We start from the raw sequence: 16,654 nt of genomic DNA on the forward strand, positions 1-16,654 counted from the left end.
AGGAATGCACCCAGTGGGACCGAGGGAACATGAAGTTTTCCAGGGGTCAAACTGAGATCCTTGTGGATGTAAGACATGTATCCCTGACTCCTGAGTTATCTTCCTGGCCCTTGCCCTTACTTCCTGGCTAGTGAGGGAGAAGCAATTCACGTGCCTTGGGCTTCCTCTGGGAGAGTAACTTGGTCACAGAGGCTTCCCACTCTTATAGGTCCTGTGCTTTACAAATGTCGGGGGTGGGGACAGGGAATGAGAAGGAGGATGAAGAAGAAGAAGAGGAAGAGAAGTGAGAAGGAGTTTACTACCCTGGTCACAGAAAATATTCTTGCAATATATTAATACCAAGATTATTTTATAGTGTTGGAAGATTTTCTTAAAATAACAATTTAATGACTAAATTAAAATGTTGAAACGTATTTTCTGAGAACATAAAATTACTATAAAAAGTGAACAGGTTTGCTCCATCTAGTCTACCTCCTTCATTAAAATAATCTATGCTGAAAATTGGGAGTTCTAGGTTCTAGCTCTTCCTCTGTGTTACTTATAATCTCCAACAAGTTATCTCACCTCTAAGGCTGCTTCCTGACCTATAGAGAGAAACTTAAGTTTCATCATCTCTAATGTGTCTTTTAGGTCAGCTGGTGTTCTAATGCTGTGATTCCTTACTAATCTCAGAGGCTTCAGTAAGATTTTAATAAAAGAATTCAGCATAGTTCACTGGTTACATGACTCAGGAATCCATCCCAAAGAAACATAAAATAAACTTTGTCAGAGAAAACAACAGACTTTCATTTCCTGGATAAAAAATACTTCCTTTAGGACCAAAGATATCCATGTATCAATTCCTGCCCCAAAGTCAATTCAAAAAACTATAAAAGAGTAAGTGTCAAGAGAAAATGTTGTTGTTCATGTATAATATACTTTGACAACTTAAGGTTCATATATGGTAGATAAAAGCTTTTTTTGGAATAAAAATTTTAGTTGAAAATTCAAATTATTTTTTAAGTTATCCTTTGTGTTTCTCCGTGAAAATCTTTAGTAAAAGGCAAAAGAGTTATGCAACCTAAAGAAAAATTGAGTATCCTTTGTGCTTCTTTTTTTTTCTTCTATCTGATAGCATAATTTTTTAGTCAGGCTGAATCATGTGACACATTGCACTAGGGTCATATAAACTGGGGTTTCTGGGAGTGACCCTCAGGACAAAGAAAGGTATTGATATAGCTCGCATTCAACAACAAGATAAAAAGAACACATTCTGAACTTGTGCTAACACTAAAACAATACAGTCACTACCTGAGTTTAGATCTCAGTTTAGATCTCAGAATTTAGGTCCTAACAGTGTCCAAGCATCAACAATAAGGAAATTTACTCTGGACATAGACTTGCCCTCCTTTTCTTCCTTTCTGCCTTCTTATTCGGATTCAATCTTCATCTCTCAGATTTTTTTACCCCCACAAAAGTTTTCCTATTCAAGTATAAATAATGGACCCTTAATCATCTAACCAAGACCCAGATACAGTTTCCTTTCTAATTCAGATGGAGGAATTATGTTCCATTTGGTCTTAGTTTTTTCTAATTTTACAAGGAAAACAAGTTTTTTTTTAAAAAAATCCCATGTTATGGTTTATAAAATATACAAGGCAGTAAAATAGGTTTCTTTCTGTTTCGGGGCCACATCTGTTTGTGTTCAAGGCTTATTCCCGATCCTCTGTTCAGGGATTACTCCTGGCAGTGCTCAGGGGACCTTATGGGGTGCCAAGGATCAAGCCTGGGTGGGCTTCATGCAAGACAAGCATCTTACACACTGTCCCTGAAGGAATAAAACAGCTACATAATTTTTAAAAGCCATTTTTTTACATTATATATCACAAACATTTTACTTTATTCCACCCTCCCTATCAGTCCCACAGTGAAACATCTGAAATTATAGGTTATAACCTCATTAGAGCAAAATCTGACAAAAGTGAAATCAATATGTAGTATCGATCTGCAAATACAGGTCCTCCTACACAGACAAATCTAAATAGAACTTAAAACCAGGATGGACACTGGTGGTGAGGTTGGTGTTGGAATACTGTACCCTAAAACTCGACTATAACCATGTCCTTCACATTGCCTTAATATTTAACAAAAATTTAAAATAAAATTTAAAAAAATGTAAAAAGTTAAAAGTCTGTGCATGCCAGACCCCATTAGCATACAGTCACATTTTGCCAGAACTAAGTCCCCTGAGCTAGTGCTCTAACCTATACACACATAACAGCCCTTCTCATCCATTCCCCAGGGTCAGTGGGTCAAGTTCACCTCTCTTCCCCTGCCCAAGTACCTCTAGACAGCTACCTAGACACAGGGACAGACACAAATTTTTTTTGGGGGGGGGGGGATGTCACACCTGGCAATGCAAGGGGTTACTCCTTTATTCCTGGCTCATGCACTCAGGAGTTATTCCTGGCAGTGCTCTGGGGACCATATGGGATGCTGCGAATCGAACCCGGGTTGGCCTTGTGCGAGGCAAACGCCCTACCCACTCTGCTATCACTCTGGCCCCTGCAGACACAAATTCTTGATAGGAAGTTACTTGCTCCATCAAAAACACGGCATGAGTGATAAAATTTTAAAATTCTAATGATTCTGTGACCGCTTTAGACTTTTGGCCAGAAGAAGTGGAAATCCTGAGCTGTTTCCTCACAAGAGTTCCCCAAAGAGCTTTCTTATTTATGCCCCAGCTCTGCACACACCTCTTTAATCATCACAAGGCTGCAGCTTCTAGAAAAGCATTCCAGTTCTGCAGTTGTTCATGGGAGTCATAAAACCCTGCCTTCATCTCTTTTGGTTTCTCCTTTAAATTAAAGGGGAATCTACAAAAGTTATTTGCCCCAAGTTAAGTTTTATCCTCTTTATTGAACAGTTACTTTGTGATTAACTTTATAACTAGTTCAGCAAATGTCAACCTTTTTTTTTTTCTTTTTGGACACCCAGGCTGGAGTGATAGCACAGCGGTAGGGCGTTTGCCTTGCACGCAGCCAACATGACCTACCCGAGTTCGATTCCTCCGCCCCTCTCGGAGAGCCCCGCAAGCTCCCGAGAGCATCTCGCCCGCCCGGCAGAGCCTGGCAAGCTCCCCGTGACGTATTCGATATGCCAGACACAGTAACAACAAAGTCTCCAATGGAGACGTTACTGGGCCTGCTCAAGCAAATCGATGAACAACGGGAGACCCAGCGATGCACAGGGGTTACTCCTGGCTCTGCACTCAGAAATTACTCCTGGCGGTGCTCAGGGGACCATATGGGATGCTGGGAATCGAACCCGGGTCGGTCGCGTGCAAGGCAATCACCCTACCCGCTGTGCTATGGCTCCAGCCCCAGCAAATGTCAACCTTAACTGTGCGTTTCAGTAACCTGGGAAGCTTTCAAATCTATGCTAGGGCCCAATCTCTAAGAGATTCTGGTTAATTGGTCAGAGTGTGACTTGCACAGCAGTATTTTTTTTTTTCTGGTGTTCTGTGTATAGAAATGAGCATGGCACATTATCCCTTCCCAGTGCTAATCTGACTAATTTGTTGCTGGTACAAACAGGGCTGGAGGATAGCACAGCGGGTAGGGCGTTTGCCTTGCACACGGCTTACCTGGGTTTCATTCCTCCAGGTTCCATTCCACCGTCCCTCTCCGAGAGCTCGGCAAGCTACTGGGAGTATCCACCGCCTGCACGGCAGAGCCTGGCAAGCTACCCGTAGGGTATTAGATATGCCAAACACAGTAACAACAAGTCTCACCATGGAGACATTACTGGTGCCCACTCCAGCAAATTGAAGAACAACGGGAGGACAGTGCTAGGACAGTGCTACAAATGTTTCACCTTGAGTTAAAAATAGGTCTTACAATGTTTGCATGAAGCAGTCATCATTTTGGCAAGAAACACGCATGATGTGTTAATTATTTGTTAGTCAAATGAATAGAGTTACCTGGTAATTTCAAACAAAAAAACAAGTCTCCAAGGGGCGGAAGAGACAGAACTTGCATGGCATGCAGTAGACCTCAGTTTTGATCCCTGGCACTGCACCTGGTTCTCCCAGACCCACAGGTGACCCCTGAGCCCCAGAGCCAGGAGTCAAGTCCTGAGCACTGCCGGGTGTGGTCCCAAAACAAACAAGCAAAGAAGTCTGATTCAGTTCAGCGACTGTTTCTCACAGGCACATTTGCTTGGGTAGCTGAAGCAGCCGTTTAAACACGGACAGTCATTCTCTCCTGCCCCCAGTGCCCCATGCCCAGCACAGCAACGACACAGACACACCATCAATCGGACTCCATCCATACAGCCCAGCAAAGCGGATCAGAGTCGCACATACATCTGGTCACGGGGGACGTGCCTAGCGAGGTGCCGATGACCAAATTGTTTATCAGACGTGATTGCAATTACTCTTCTTGATCACATGGCATGGATAAAAATAGCCGCTGTTATTGTTTTGTCTCCTACCCGTTTGAGCAGGAGTCAGTGATGTTTTCCACCAGCTCAGAGTCTGGCTCCCACTGACCCGTGCAGGAAGCAGCCCAGGGGTCCTGGCACAGTTTGGCTCTGGAAGCTTCAATCCCACGCCTGCCAGTGGGCAGCGGGATGCTCCGGATTGCAGAGGGAGCTGGCACATTCTGTCTAATCTCTGCTCCTCTCCTCCTCCACCCTCACCACTTCTGACCTTCTTAAAGAACCGCATGTTTGCCTCAGTGACCCTGTTTGCTCCTGTTTTTCTCACCAGGCCAGAATACTGCACGCTTGCCCTGGGTCCCCGCCACATAACCGCGGGCTGGTGAAAGCCAAACCATCACTAAGCAATTGTGGAAACAATTGTTCTCAGATCCGTACTCCCCACCCCCAACCCCCACAACCTCTCCTCTCCTCGCCCAGTCTGGAAACAACACACACAAGTTCCTCTCCCAACCAGGGGAGGAGATTTGGTCTCCGCCCCTCACATCTGGGTCCTAACACGCACAGTTCCAGGCCAGGAGTACAAGTGTAAGTATGTCGAAGTTACAAATAAAGTCAACGAACTGAAATTAAACACATTATTGTTTCTTCCTGCATTGGCAAATACCTTGCAAGTGACAATTATTTTTTCCTCTTCAGCTTTGGAACTGAATCACCTTTGGAAAACATTTTTTTTTACATTGAGCATGTATTGATCCATATTCATTCCCAATGGTATTAAACTTGAAACTATATTTGATTCAAAATCCATAAAAACTGCTAAACGTTATTATAGCTTAGGTAATATGGCTACACTAGTGCCAAAATTTATAGTGCTGGTGTATAAAGTGACTACAGCCACCATCACTCAAAGTGACCACGATTCTCCATCACTGTCCCAATTGCAAATCTAGTTTTCTCTTCATCCCCTTCAACTCAGTGCTTGGTAATCAGTTTTGTAAGTCAAGGTCAATAGTTTGTCGATGTTTATTGTTTTGTTTCTCTGTCTTCCACAAATGAATATGTTCACGCAGTCTTTGTCTTCCCTCTGATTTATTTAGGTTAACATGATATTCTCCAGTTTTGCTCATCACTTGATCACTTGACTTCCTGTTTATTGTCGATTTGCTTGAGTGGGCACCAGTAACGTCTCCATTTGTGTAGCCCAATGGCATCTGTTCACTCTAGGAACACGAAGAGCCTCAAACCAATCGTTCATGATCTTGATGAAGAGGTCTGACCATCTGGTAGGTGGGCGGCCATGCGGTCTTTTGACATCCCGTGGAATCCAGTCGGTAACGGCTCTAGTCCAGTGGTCGTCTTTAAATCTCATTACATGACCAGCCCATCTGATTTTTGATGCCTTGGCAAACGAGACAATGTCCCTGATTCTTGATCCTTGACAGAGGTCGGAACTCTGGATTCTTTCTTTCATTTGAGTGAAACGTGATACTCCAAGCATAGCTCTTTCAATTCCTCTTTGGGAGACCCGAATAGCGTTCTCATCCTGTTTGCATAGGGCCCAGGTCTCTGAGGCATATGTTAATGCAGGAAGAACAGTGGAATCAAAGAGATGTGCCCAGAGCCGGAGGTTCTTCGTCCTCTTAGCTATTTCTTCGACGTTCTTGAAGGCGTTCCAAGCCGCTCTGTTCCTCCTGCGCAGCTCGGGTGCCAGGTCATTTGTCATGTTGACCTCTCGACCTAGGTACACATAGCTGTTGCATTTGGAGATGGTCATTCCGTTGAGAGCGAATGGGGCGTCAGGATCGAGGCTGTTTCTCATAAACATCGTCTTCGAAGATTCAGCTGTAGTTCGACCTTTCCACACTCACGGTCAAAGTCGGCCAACATGTTTTTTGTTTTTGCTCATGTTTCAGCAAATTGACAGACTTCATCTTTTCTTGCAACTGCATGTTACTCCATTGTATATGGGGGCCACAGCTTACTTATCCATTCATCTACCACGGGGCATTTAGGTTGTTTCCATATTGAACTCGGTACTGCAATGGGCATATATCTTTTTGAATCTTTTTTTTTTAATTTAAGGGGTAGATATCAGGACGTGGAATTGTAGGGTTGTGTGGGAGTTCTGTCTCAAAGTACATAAATCTCAGTTATACTTGTATCAAACATTTAAATGAAATGCAGACTTTAACATTTTACAAAATCTTATTTCTTCTGACATATTTAAATTTATTAAAATGTAAAAGCAACATACAAATGATATCTAATGAGGACCAACTGTTAAAAGTTATAGAATAAAACTGGAACTATAAGATTTGCCCCTTTGAGGGACCCTCCTTCACTGCTGGTGGGAATGCTGACTGGTCCAACCCTTTTGGAAAACAGTATGGACGATTCTCAAAAAATTAGAATTCGATCTCCCATTTGACCCAGCTATAGCACTCCTGGGAATATATCCCAGAGAGGCAAAAATGTATAGTCGAAGTGACATCTGCACTTGTTTGTTCATTGCAGTACTCTTTACAATAGCCAGAATCTGGAAAAAACCTGAGTGCCCAAGAACAGATGACTGGTTAAAGAAACTTTGGTACATTTACACAATGGAGTACTATGTAGCTGTTAGAAAAGACGAAGTCATGAAATTTACATACAAGTGGTACTACATGGAAAGTATCATGCTAAGCGAAATGAGTCAGAAAGAGAGGGATAGACATAAAAAGATCACATTCATCTGGGGGACATAAAGTAACAAAATGGGAGACTAATACCCAGGAGTAGCCGAGATTAGTACCAGGAATTTTGCTCCGTGGCTTGGAGGCCAGCCACATGTGCTAGGGGAAAAGGAAGCTCAGAGAGAGAAGGGAGCACCAAATAAAGGGTGTTGGGAGGATCCCCCCAGGGTGGGAGAAGCATGCTGAAAGTAGACTATAGACCAAATATCACACAAATCACAAATCATCCTGTTAATCGTCAATTGCCTCGAGCAGGCCCCAGTAACGTCTCCTTCATCCTAGCCCTGAGATTACATTCAAGGCTCTTTAGGAGAATGAGACCCATCATTGTTACTGGTATTTGGCATATTGGGTATGCCACGGGGAGTTTGCCAGACTCTGCCGTGTGGGCAGGCTGCATTCGGTAGCCTGTCAGTTTGTCCAAAGTAGGAATGAGATGATAAGATGTCATAATAAGATGTCGCGCAGCCGTGAATGCGGCCACGCAGTTCCGGGAGCTGGTTTTTATAGTCTCTGAGTCTTGGCCGTTGATGGGATTACACTACGCCAGGGGGCCAGTTGGTGGGTGTGACCCCCGCCTACTGGAATTTGGGGGATCTGAGTGGAGGATGCTCGGCCCAAATCTGAGTAGTCTTGGAGATCTCGGCCCCGGAACCAAATATGATTGCCACTCAATGCCTCTCTTGAAAACCACTGGACCCAAAAGGAGAGAGAGAGAACAAAAGGGAATGCCCTGCCACAGAGGCAGGGTGGGATGGGGGGACCCATGGTGGTGGAGGATGGGCGCTGGTGGGGAAATGGGTACTTGATCATTGTATAACTGAAACCCAAGCATAAAAATTTGTAAGTCTATAACTGTACCTCATGGTGTTTCACTAATAAAATAAATAAATAAATAAATAAATCATAAAAAAAACAAAAAAAAGGTTTGCCCTTTTGAGAAGTCACTTAAATATTTAAATTTGGTAATATTTTGAAAGTATGTTCATAATTTTAGTTTTCAATATTAGTATAGCTGTAGAGGTTAAGAAAAATCAGTATGAGGGGCTGGAGCATTAGCACAGTGGGGAGGACGTTTGCCTTGCACGCAGCTGACCTGGGTTCGATTCCCAGCATCCCATATATGGTCCCCTGAGCACCGCCAGGAGTTAATTCCTGAGTGAAGAGCCAGGAGTAACCCCTGTGCATTTCTGGATGTGACCCAAAAAGAAAAAAAGATCAATATGAGACTTCACACGGGTTCAACCTATTTTAATGCATACAAATATTTAACAGTATTTTTTAATTTTCAAGCATTCTTTAGTTGCCATGTGTAAACACTGGTTTAAATACTACAATGAATGCTTCATAAGTTCATTGGCACAGTAAATTACAATAAATTATAATACAAAGAAAAACAAGATGAGCATTTAGCACTACTGGCAGATGATAAATAAGAATTGAGAGGGAATATTTGATAAGTTAATTTGTTTTTTCTCTCTCTGGGTGCTTCTGACATTCAGTCTTTTCTGGTGCCCTAGAACAGAAGCCAACTCTGAAATCATCAGTGGCATCATCCACAAACTTTCATGGCCTTCAAAGGCAGTCACATTTGGAGACATTTTGATTTAAGAAGAAAGGGCAAGAGATGTGCTAACGCTTTTCCCTAGTGCCTGGCCAGTGTGAATTACAGGATATTTTTTCCATTATGGATTCTGCTATATCCAAACAGAACCTGAGAGATCTCAACTGGCAGAGACCCTGTGCCCTTAGAAGCACCTAATAAATTGTGTATGTGCATGTGTGTGTGTGTGTTTGTGTGTGTGTGTGTGTGTTTCTGAGTCTAGGGCTCAGTGAAGAGAACTTTCTTCCCTAGGTCTTTTCCCAATTACTATCAAAGGGACTGCCTTAGCATGAGAATGGGCTTTCAATCAGTCTTTCAATCTAGAGAAAGATTGCACAATTAAAATGTATAATTTTGAAAATTCTGCTTTCAATCATGATGAAATAATTGGAATTAGACATACATTCTCAGCATAACTTGTAGATACCTGAGAATACACAACCTTTTAAAGATACTGAGCATGACGCAGTCCACGACTATGATTTTTTTAGTCAAAAGACACAAATGTGTTAAATCGTATGAAGGTTCTGGCTGTCTGTCTGAAAACATTTTCTGGAAGCAGTTTAAGAAGAACTCCAAGCAAATACAATAGAAGTCAAGTTCAAGAAGAACTCCAAGCAAACACTAAGTTGATGAAATAACAAAGTCCCAGCAGGTGAAGGCATCTGGTCTATGTGGTAAAGAAATTGTTACAGACATCTGCCGAGGTTTCCTCTTTAATTCTTTCCTAGCATTGTCCTATAAGTGCATATGGTGAAATTCATCCAAGAAAAGAATAGCTTAGAACCAGTAAACTGAATAATTCCCATAATTACAAGATTGGGAGATGTCAAAGTTCTGATCAGTTCAACTGAATAGAGGACTGAGAACATTCTGTTGTACAGATCCTGGAAGAATAACACTTAAGATTTAAGATAAGTTTATTTTTTTTATTTTATAAGGTGGTTCACAATATTTGATTACAGTTAATATTCGAACACCGATCCCACCACCATTACACCTTCCCACCACCAAATTTGGTATATCTCCATCTCAAGCCCCAAACCCTGTCCCAAAGCACAACCGAAATAATAAATTTTGTATTGTCTGTTATGGAAAATCGTCTTATGATGTGTCATGTGGCTACAAATGCGGCCGTGTGGTCCAGGAATACGTTCACTCATACATGAGGCTTAGCCCGAGCGTGTGGGGAGCAGTCTTGAGCATGGCGGTGGTTGGGTTCTGGAGGTTCTTGGCTGCTGGGGCTGGGTCCCTTGGTTGCGGAGGGCTTTCACCCGCCACCCTCTGGGGTGCTCCCAAGTGAAACAGCTGAAACAGAGTCTGGTGGCAAGGCTATGGCAGGTGTCATGTTGCTCCCTTCCGGGATAAAAAGCCAAATTTAAGATAAATGAACTGTAAAAGTTATTCCAATTCTTTCCTAACAGAGGCATGTTCAATAAAACTTCAAAGGATAAAACTATTAGGACAAAATCTAAAGCTCTTTAGAGAAAATAAAAATAGCTAGTATTTTGTATCCTAAAATTTAGAATTCCAGCATCTGGCATATATTTTTAGCACAAATAACAGCAACAAAATCTCCCTGAGACCTTAGAGGAAAATCAGCCAGTGGAGTTAAAATGCAGGAATAATGGAATTAGCAGAAGGCTATTAAGATACTATTGTTTAAGTATATGAAAGAAAAACATACTGAGAAACGGAAAATATAAGGAAAACAAAAAAAACCTGCAAGTTTTAGTGTGTAGGAGGGAAAAAAAATCTAATGTGATTAAGCAGAGAAAAAATGCAGAAGAAAGAAATCAGCAAATTCGAAGAAAGACAATCAAGGCTACCCAAACAAAGAGGTGGGAAAGGACTAAAATAGCATACAGATATGACTAAAATCCAACCATGAACAACTTTGTAACTGTGTATCTCCCTGTGATTCAATTTACAAAATGAAAGCATACAGTGTTTCAGTACTCTGTGGGAAATATCAAGTACTCTTGGTATTGATTGCTAGAAGAATCTGAGGAATATAAAAATATTTGAATATCTGATAGGCAAATAAGATTAATTTTGATGAAAATCATAAATCCACATATCAAAAAATATCTCTCAAGAATCTCAAGTAGTAGCAATACATACGACCACCCGCTATATATATGTGTGTGTGTGTATATATATATACACACACACACATATGGGCTAGAGCGATAGCACAGCGGTAGGGCGTTTGCCTTGCATGCAGCCAACATGGCCAACCCGAGTTCAATTACTCCGCCCCTCTCGGAGAGCCCGGCAAGCTACCGAGAGTATCTCGCCCGCACGGCAGAGCCTGGCAAGCTCCCCGTGACGTATTCGATATGCCAAACACAGTAACAACAAAGTCTCCAATGGAGACGTTACTGGGCCCGCTCGAGCAAATCAATGAACAACGGGAGGGCCTTTTACTTTACTTATACATATATATAGCCACACTATATCAAAATTAAATAGCTAAAAAGCAGCGAGAGAATGATCTTAAAAGCCAATGGAAAGAAAAGACACAAGTCACACAGAGATAACAAAAGATAACAATTATTGCTGAAATTATCAGAATCTATGCAGGCAAGATAATAATTGGTTACTACATTTTTTGTTCTTGGGGCCACAGCCACTAATGTTCAGCACTTATTCCTGGATCTGAACTCAGGAATTACTCCTGGCAGGGTTTGGGAGATCATGTGGGGTGTCAGGGATCGAACCCAGGTGAGCTGTGTGCAAGGTAAGCGCCCTACCCGCTGTACTATTGCTCTGATCCGGCCACAATATGTTATTTATTTATTTATTTATTGGGCTGGAGCGATAGCACAGCGGGTAGGGCGTTCGCCTTACAAGTGGCCAACATGGCCGACCCGAGTTCGATTCCTCCGCCCCTCTCGGAGAGCCCGGCAAGCTACTGAGAGTATTCGATATGCCAGACACAGTAACAACGAAGTCTCCAATGGAGACGTTACTGGGCCCACTCGAGCAAATCGACGATCAACGGGAGGGCCTTTACCTTTTTTACCTTTATTTATTATGTAGGAGTACTGCTATTTGTTCAGCCACTGATTAGGCTGATTGAATTGGGCATGAACTCCACCTTACTTTATTTTTTCATTTTTTATAATTTTATTTATTGAATCACTGTGAGAGCAGTTACAAAGTTTTTGGGTTTAAGTCTCAGTCATACAATGAAACACCCATACCTTCACCAGTGCCCATTCTCCACCAAAAACCCCAGTATGCCCCCCATCCCACACCCTCTCCCTACCTGTGGGGCAGATAATTTCCATGTTACTCTCTCTCTACTTTGATCACATTCAATATTTCGACACCAGACCCACCATTATTATTTGGAATTTTACCCCAACACTCAGATCTGCCGAAAAGGCAACAGTAGACAATTTGTTTTCTGTAGCTGGTTAAGAATAACATATGATGTCGCACAGCTGCAGTAGTGACCAAGTGATTTTGGAATTCCGAAATTTTAACACTTAAATCTGGAGGGATTTCTGCCAAAACCTGCTGGGTTCCGAGATTTGTTCCAGAGTCTCTTGGATCATGGCTGTTAAGCAGCTTGATAAGGAGCCAGAAAGATTGTTCCGTGGGGCGGCAACTCGAGATCTCCTTTAGGTGGGGAGGGAAGGGCAGGCTCCACCCCAATCCTGGGAGGCCCTATGTGTCTCGTCACTGAGGGCCCAAACCTGACTGTCCAATAGCCTCTGGAGGACGGTGGCCACAGAGTTGCCAAGGGGGAGCAGGTGGAGGGACAGCTCCCTTTCCCCCCCTGGGGTGGCCTGCCGACAGTAACCTACTGCGGGGTCCAGACGCATTTCTTCCAAAAGCTGCTAGGTTTGTTTCCAAGTCTCTGGGATCATGGCCATTAAGCAGCTTGATCAGGAGCCAGGGAGGCCATTTGTGGGCAGCAACTAGGAGGTTTCGTTGGGATGGGGAGAAAAGGGCCAGCTCCACCCCCATCCCGTGAGACCCCATGTGTCTCGTAGCTATGCACCTAAACCTGACTGTCCAGTGGCCTCTAGAGGATGGTGGCCACCGGGCGGCCAGGGGGACCAGGCCAAGGCACGAAACTTATTCCCACCTGGGGTGGCCCAGCACCAGTAACCCACGGCAGGGACCGGACACATTTCTGCCAAAAGCCCTGGGTTTCAAGATTTGTTTCTGAGTCTCTGGGATCATGGCCATTAAGCAGTTCGATCAGGAACCAAAGAGGCCATGCCTCCAATTATATAGCTGAGCCAGAGGTGGTTTGTGGGTGTGTCTCCCACATACCTAACTTTTCGCCATTTACTTTCTTGGTAAACTTGGCCTCAAGTTGTTGGGGTCTGACCAAAGGCACAGCAGCAATTTTGGTGTATCTGGAAGTCTGAAGGCACCAGCAGGCTGCTGATGCACTCGCCTCACAGGTACAGGTTGATCTGCTGGTGGCACCATACCCCAGGTTATCTGTACTTTAAAGGAGTATCCTGTTCAGTCCTCCACTTAGTTGGAGTAGACAGTACCCTAGGGAGAGAGAACTAGCATAGACACGGTGCAACGATTAGACACTTCAGTTCTCCAGGACCGTTATGCCAGAATCACTTTCCCAGTCCTTTATTTTTCCCTAAACTAATGCTCTTCTTGGTGGCATGACCTCTTGGTTCCTTTATTCTTGTCCTATTCCACTTGGTCACTCCCACTTATCCTTGAATTTTCAGTTCATGATCTCTTCCTGATACCTTCTATTCTTTTTTTTTTCTTTTTGGGTCACACCCAGCGACGCTCAGGGGTTACTCCTGGCTCATGCACTCAGGAATCACTCCTGAAGGTGCTCGGGGGACCATACGAGATGCTGGGAATCGAACCTGTGTCGGCCATGTTGGCTGTGTGCAATGCAAGTGCCCTACCCGCTGTGCTATTGCTCCAGCCCCTACTTTCTATTCTTGAACACAGGGCATTTTTCCCTCTTCAATTTTAGGTTCACAGGCACCTTCAACTATTGCTGCAGGCACTTGTTTATTAACTTGTCATTAACGTCTTCAGGTCTCTAACATGATTGTAATGTAAGATCCCAGGAGAAGAAACTGAATCACTTTCTTGTTTGGTTGTTGTTTGGGGAACACACTCAGCAGTGCTCTGGGCTTACTTCAGGCTCTTCACTCATGGATCACTGCTGGTGGGGCAGGGGGAAGCCACATGGTGCTGTGCATATTGTCCGGAGACAATTTACTCCCAAGTTACAAAAGCACAATATTAACTGTCTTCCTTTGTCCATGCACAAAGGACATTGCTTTACAGGAAACTATTCAATAGATATAAGGAGAGGAGAAAGGCCATATTAACTTACAACTTCAGTGTCCTTAGAAGGATCTGACCTACAAGTTAACAAAATTTGATTAGGGGGAAAAGCTGATTAACTGGTTAGGGAAGAGAGCACAGAGAAGTTACAGATAAGCACAGAGGAATGGGAGTGACTCGGGAGCACTGTGATGGGTGTAACCCGATAAACCTAAGCTCCCTGTGGCAAGGGAGAAAGGACAGACCAATGTTATCCTACAGTGCTGGGAATCAAATCCGGGTTAAGTTGCTTTCTTTTGTGTATAATTAGCATTCTGGCATAGGTTCAGCATAACATTTGTAGAATCTTGTCTGTTTATAGGAATCAATTATCCATGGTTATGGTAAAATCAGGCTCTCCTAAAAATTGCGGGTATCTAAGACAAATAGATGATTTATTTGGCCATCATTTTCCCACTTCTGCTATTTTGAAAAAAAAAAACCGAGAACTTGAATTTAAAGTGATTGTTTTCAGAAATAAATTAAACTAAGAATATGTAATCTAGTTGGCAAAAATGGGATCAGTATTTCTTAACATTTAAAGAAAATATCACCCATCCTTCACAATTTCCAGCCCTATTATCTAAAAATTTGTGCATTTGGAGGCATATTGAGGAAGTTACAATTCAAATTAAAAAATTAATCACCCAATCTTGATTATTTCGACAGCTTTCAGTACCAGATATTTTTGCAATCTGTCAGCTTTGAGCGGACTGTGCACAGGAAGAACCTCCATATTCTCCCTGTGGCATCTGACTGGGGGTCCTGGGTCCTCCAGGTCCTGGGCAGTGCCTTGCTCTGTGTAGATTGGCAGTCAAAACAATCCCTGATTAATGCTCCTCTTCTCTCTCCTTTTTGTTTTGGGGCCACATCTGGCACTGCTCAGATTTTACTCCTGGCTCTGTGTTCAGGAATCATTCTTGGTGGGCCTCAGGGGAACATTATTTGGTACTGGGCACCAAACCTGGGTAGACTGCATGCAGAGCAAGTGCCTTCCCTGCAAGCCCCTAATGGGGTTGGATCCTCTTAATCCATCTGTGCTAGGCTTTGTTTCCTCATTGAAAATGAGGAAATCTCCCTAGAAATTCTGTGATATTCTTTTTAACTTCTAAAACCTTCTGTGGTTGCCTATATTGAAGCACAGAATTACTATTTATAGAACGTCTAAAAATGTGTAAATATGCATATGTATAAATAACATTTGCCTTTGGGGAGTACTCTATAGTACCTTGCAGATAACAGAGAAGTGGGTTTTGAGAGTACCACTTTCTCTCTCTCTCTCTCTCTCTCTCTCTCTCTCTCTCTCTCTGTCTCTCTCTTCTTACATAATGCAAATTCTGCACTTATAAATAAAGGATTCTTTTCTGGATGACTAGAGATACATGTGAAATTGCAGAAGAAATGCCAAGAAGTTATATTAAGTGGCACACACAGAAAAAGAACGCTGGAATAAAGTGTGCTCGGGGAGATACAGAACATCTTCAAAGGCATCACACTTTTGATTTCTAGTATCTGTGAAACTTGGACCAATTTATGATAGATTCTGGCATAACTAAAGGGAAACTGGGTTGGTATTTTTAATGCTTTATTTCTTTCTGGAAGGTAAAGTATTTCATTTCACATTATCTACTTCCTAAGATGTATTACTGTACTCTCCTGGCCATTTGGGAGCTAATAATAGTTGTTTCTTTTTTGGACTGACTTTTGGCTTTACAATGAATCCTTTCAGGTAACACTCTTTAAAAACAAGAATTGCAGTAATGAAACAGAATCATAAGATTCTGAAGCTGGAAATGTCCCTAGAGGACCGAAGTGCCTAATAGTTGCCCTGCACTTTTGCTAGTTCTCTCTACACAGGGTACTGTCCACTCCAAGTAAGGGTATGAGGACTGAACAGGAAAAAAGACCTCATTTTTCTGGTATCCCACACAGCACCATGAGGAATCACTTTAACATTTGGTTCTCTCTGCTGGTCTCTGGTAAAACTTAAAAGTGATACATTTAATGTTTATACATTTTTATATGAAGAATGTAGCTGAATGAGAAAGATTGAGGGAGCCTCTTTTAGTTAGGAACATTTTCTTTCTCGGTGCCACACCCACAACTAAAATAATGTGTGTCTTTCTCTCAACTGCCTGATTCAGTTGCCCATTGTTCTAGAATAATTCAGCATGTACAAACACCTTGCTTAAGTTGCCAAGAATGAAGGATATTGGAGGGATTGGCATTTGTATTACAAAAGAACCCTTTACAAGCACAAATTTCCTCTAAATTGACTGTTTTCATAGCAAAACTATGCTTTTACTTTAAGAAAATTAGATTTCACAAACTTCTTCAGAAATTCATATTTTCTGGAACATTCAGTGCCATTCCTCAGAAATCACCAACGTAGGGTCTACTGTCCCCGTAGCTCTGACTTCATGTTCATAGCCTTAGCAATCACTCCTCACAACTGTCATGTTATCCACAATGCGTCATCTGTTGTTCAACCCTATTCTTTCTTTCAAGTCACTTATTTCAGCACCATTGTCTCTTGCAATGATTAATTTCTCATTGCTTG

The sequence above is a fragment of the Sorex fumeus genome, unplaced genomic scaffold, assembly GCF_029834395.1.
Source record: "Sorex fumeus unplaced genomic scaffold, SorFum_2.1 ptg000038l, whole genome shotgun sequence".
NCBI lineage: Eukaryota > Metazoa > Chordata > Mammalia > Eulipotyphla > Soricidae > Sorex > Sorex fumeus.